Below are 5000 nucleotides of genomic sequence, written 5' to 3'. Positions count from 1 at the left end.
GCCGCGGAAGCCGGAGGGAGCCCGGGCTGCGGAGGCCGGCTGGAGCCCGGGTTGCGGAAGCCGGCGAGAGCCCGGGCTGCGGAAGCCGGCGAGATCCCTGGCTGTTCTTCTCTTCCATCCATCCGTCCGTTATTTCATTTGCTGTCTGTATGTACGGAGCCCGGGCCGCGGAAGCCGGAGGGAGCCCGGGCTGCGGAAGCCGGCGAGAGCCCGGGCTGTTCTTCTTTTTTTTTTCTTTTTTTTTTTTTCGAGGGGAGACGCCTCCCCGCCGCCGCCGTACCGGACACATCGCAAATTCACAACGGTGGATTATTATTATTATTATTATTATTATTATTATTATTTTTTTTTTTACGCGGCCAGCAGGGGGCGCCGCGCGCGCGGACTGGCGCTCGTGAACACTGCATTTAAATCGGTGGTGTGTTTTTGTCTTTTGCCTGGTTTTTTTTAATCTCAATCGTGTATTACCTCGGCTGGCCAGCGGGGGGCGCCGCGGCGGGGACACGGGCGGACCGGGTACATTTCATCTGTTTGGGGCGAGTGCTTTTTTGAAATTTTTTTTTATCTTTTAGTCTCGTTCCGTTCTTCCCTTCAACTGGCCTGCGGGGGGCGCCGTGCGCGCGGACCGGCGTCCACCCCTGGCCGCTCCGGGACTTTGCATTCAAATGGGTGGGGTGTTTTTCATTTTTTTGCCCTTTTTTTTTTCCACTCCCCCCCTCTCAATCGTGTATTACCTCGGCTGGCCAGCGGGGGGCGCCGCGGCGGGGACACGGGCGGACCGGGTACATTTCATCTGTTTGGGGCGAGTGCTTTTTTGAAATTGTTTTTTATCTTTTAGTCTCGTTCCGTTCTTCCCTTCAACTGGCCTGCGGGGGGCGCCGTGCGCGCGGACCGGCGTCCACCCCTGGCCGCTCCGGGACTTTGCATTCAAACGGGTGGGGTGTTTTTCATTTTTTGCCCCTTTTTTTCACTCCCCCCCCTCTCAATCGTGTATTACCTCGGCTGGCCAGCGGGGGGCGCCGCGGCGGGGACACGGGGGAGGGTTCATCCGGGCGGACCGGGTACCTTTCGTCTGTTTGGGGCGAGTGCTTTTTTGAAATTTTTTTCATTTTATTTTTGTCATCCCTTCGACCGGCCAGCGGGGGGCGCCGCGCGCGCGCACCGTCGGGGCCCGGGGCCCTGCGTCCCACTTACTTTCGCCCGACGGGAACCGTTTCTTTTGTTTTTATCCGAGAGGACACACGGAATCTGCACCCCCCGCAGTGGCGTCAGGCGGCCACCGGGGGGCGCCGCGGCGGGGATCGGGGGGGGGGGGGGGGGGGGCGCCCGGGAGCCGCCTGCCCGTCCGCTGGGCCAAGGGGGCCGGGGCGGGTCACGCGCCGCCGTTCCCCCCCGATCGTCTCGCTCCGAGCCGCCTCTGGCCACCGGGGGGCGCCGTCGGGTGGCGCGGGGGCGCCCCCGCCGCCCGCCGCCTCCCCCCGCACGCGTCGGGCCTCCCCCCGGGCCCCCGCGGGCCGGGGGACGCGACCGGCGAGCGTCGGACTCCAGCGCGGAAGTGTCGCGGATGAGTGCGGACCGGGGCGCCCGCGGCCCAGCGGCACTTCCAGGGGCTCGGGGAGGAGACGGTTGAAGCCTGGGTGAAGCGCGCCCTCGGCCGTCCGTGTCGCTACCCGCCGGAGAACACCTCCGCCGGATCAGTAGGTACCAACGAGGCGAGCGAGAGAGCCGGGACTCTGTCCGGGGCCGAAAAGCCCGTTTCCCTGGAGCTTTTGCGAAAGGACCCGTGACAGAAGATGCGCGGAGCTCAGAGATCAGCATGGGCAGGGCCTTCTTGCATCCGATTTTGCCCAGGCAGGGCTCCAGGAACCGGGTTACAAAAAGCAAAAAGCCCTGGAGCTCAAACGAAAGGTTTAGTGACAAGATAGCCGTGGAGCTCCGATAACAGCATGGCAGGACCAGGATGGGGCCTATAAAGGGTCCACGGCGGGCATCCGTTGGAGCCCGACGTACGGGCCGGGCACGTCTCCTTCTCCCCCCGGAGGCAGCGCCCCCCGGCGGGCCAAATCGGGTACTGCAATTTGTGGAAGTTTCGCAGATGAGTGCGGACCGGGGCGCCCGCGGCCCAGCGGCACTTCCAGGGGCTCGGGGAGGAGACGGTTGAAGCCTGGGTGAAGCGCGCCCTCGGCCGTCCGTGTCGCTACCCGCCGGAGAACACCTCCGCCGGATCAGTAGGTACCAACGAGGCGAGCGAGAGAGCCGGGACTCTGTCAGGGGCCGAAAAGCCCGTTTCCCTGGAGCTTTTGCGAAAGGACCCGTGACAGAAGATGCGCGGAGCTCAGAGATCAGCATGGGCAGGGCCTTCTTGCATCCGATTTTGCCCAGGCAGGGCTCCAGGAACCGGGTTACAAAAAGCAAAAAGCCCTGGAGCTCAAACGAAAGGTTTAGTGACAAGATAGCCGTGGAGCTCCGATAACAGCATGGCAGGACCAGGATGGGGCCTATAAAGGGTCCACGGCGGGCATCCGTTGGAGCCCGACGTACGGGCCGGGCACGTCTCCTTCTCCCCCCGGAGGCAGCGCCCCCCGGCGGGCCAAATCGGGTACTGCAATTTGTGGAAGTTTCGCAGATGAGTGCGGACCGGGGCGCCCGCGGCCCAGCGGCACTTCCAGGGGCTCGGGGAGGAGACGGTTGAAGCCTGGGTGAAGCGCGCCCTCGGCCGTCCGTGTCGCTACCCGCCGGAGAACACCTCCGCCGGATCAGTAGGTACCAACGAGGCGAGCGAGAGAGCCGGGACTCTGTCAGGGGCCGAAAAGCCCGTTTCCCTGGAGCTTTTGCGAAAGGACCCGTGACAGAAGATGCGCGGAGCTCAGAGATCAGCATGGGCAGGGCCTTCTTGCATCCGATTTTGCCCAGGCAGGGCTCCAGGAACCGGGTTACAAAAAGCAAAAAGCCCTGGAGCTCAAACGAAAGGTTTAGTGACAAGATAGCCGTGGAGCTCCGATAACAGCATGGCAGGACCAGGATGGGGCCTATAAAGGGTCCACGGCGGGCATCCGTTGGAGCCCGACGTACGGGCCGGGCACGTCTCCTTCTCCCCCCGGAGGCAGCGCCCCCCGGCGGGCCAAATCGGGTACTGCAATTTGTGGAAGTTTCGCAGATGAGTGCGGACCGGGGCGCCCGCGGCCCAGCTGCACTTCCAGGGGCTCGGGGAGGAGACGGTTGAAGCCTGGGTGAAGCGCGCCCTCGGCCGTCCGTGTCGCTACCCGCCGGAGAACACCTCCGCCGGATCAGTAGGTACCAACGAGGCGAGCGAGAGAGCCGGGACTCTGTCAGGGGCCGAAAAGCCCGTTTCCCTGGAGCTCCTGCGAAAGGACCCGTGGCAGAGTAGGCACGGAGCTCGGAGAGCAGCAGGGCCGGAGCTCGGAGAGCAGCAGGGCCAGGGCTCCCTCCCTTCCATAGGCTGCCCAGGCAGGGCTCCAGGAGCCCGGTACCAGCTCTCCCCGTCCGACAGCCTCCTCTCTGGAAGCGGAGAGCGGACGCAGTCGGGCTCCCGGACCGGGGCCCTGGGAGAGGGTTTGGGAGAGCCCTGCCGGGAGCCACCGGGACGGGCCCGTGCGGACGGGTGCGCGGCGCCCCCCGGCGGTCGAAGGCGGAACCGCGGAGGTCTCTCTCTCTCTCTCTCTCTCTCTCTTTCTCTCTCTCTCCGGGACTCCCGGCCTCCCGTTCCCCCGACTCCCCCTTCCGAGGCCGAGACGGGGCAGCGCCGGGCGTCCGGCGGAGCCCGGCGCCAGGCCCGGCCCGTCCCCCTCTTCCCCCGGCGGCAGCCCCCCCCGGCGGGCCGAATCGGGTACTGCAATTCGCGGAAGTTCAGCCGATGAGTGCGGACGGGCACCCCTCGGGCCGGGAGGCGGCTCCAGGAGCCCGGGGAAGCGTCGGAGGACGCTCCGCGAGAGCGTCGCGCGCGCCGCCCGTCCCGCTACGCCCGAGGGAACCGGCCAGAGAGCATCACAGGTGGCGAACAGAGTCAAGCCGGAAAAGAGAAAACGGAGGGCTGCGGTTGACGCGAGAGAAGGGCCCCACGTCTCCCATTTCCGCAACCCGATCGATGTGGCACCCCGCGCCCCGGCGGGGAGGGACGATCGCTCGGCCGGAACCCAGGGGTCTCGGCCGGCTCCAGGCGAACCCGACCCTCCCTCTGCCCACGGCGCGCCCGGAACCCCTCCGCCCGGAGAGGGCGTCCGGTCCCCAGGCGTCCGCCCGAGCGCTCCGGTCTCCGGAGCCGGGCGGGCCCCGCACCCGTACCCCGTGCGGCGCGGTCTGCTCCGTCCGCCGGCACCCGCAGGCGTCCGACGCCGCCAGGGGTGCCGGGGAAGCGTCCCCCTCGCCCAGCGAAGGGCGCTCGCCCCCGGACCCCGGCGGAGCACACGATTTCCCAGGAACCGAACGAGCGTCGCATCGAGATCCGAGGACGCGGCCAGCCCCGACGGCCGCTCCTCGCAAGCCCCAGGAGAGGGCCCTGCGCGCCGCCCCCGCTCCGGCGAGGCGGCCGCACGGAAGGGTTCGCCCGCCGGGCCTCCCCCGCCGCGGACGGGAGGGCCGGACGGGGCGGAGGTCAGAGCGAGAGAGAGAGAGAGCGCGGGAGAGGAGCCGAGTCTGGCGGCAGGGCGAGAGAGAAGCGCAGACTCGGAGCGAGACCGTCCAGGATGACGCAGGGAGAGCGGGAGGCGCTTTTCGGAGGGAGCCGGCGGAAGCTGCGGTCGCCCGTGCGCCAGGCGGCGGCATCCCGGAAGGGCGACGGAGCCCCGCGAGATGGAACCTCTTTACACCCTTTCACCCCCCCGGGACAAGATGAAACCTGTCAGGCGTAGATCGGGATGAGGTGGGGCTGGGGGCAGTTGCTGCCGTCCCAGCGAAAAAAACCACCCCCCAGGACGGCTTGCACCGGTTTCCTAGCGAACAGGTTGTTGGGTGAGGCGAAAACAGGCGAAATCGAGCGTGGT

Source organism: Pseudophryne corroboree, unplaced genomic scaffold (genome assembly GCF_028390025.1).
Source record: "Pseudophryne corroboree isolate aPseCor3 unplaced genomic scaffold, aPseCor3.hap2 scaffold_1353, whole genome shotgun sequence".
Taxonomy (NCBI): domain Eukaryota; kingdom Metazoa; phylum Chordata; class Amphibia; order Anura; family Myobatrachidae; genus Pseudophryne; species Pseudophryne corroboree.
The sequence above is the reverse complement of the archived record's forward strand: the minus strand, read 5'-3'. Positions refer to the sequence as shown.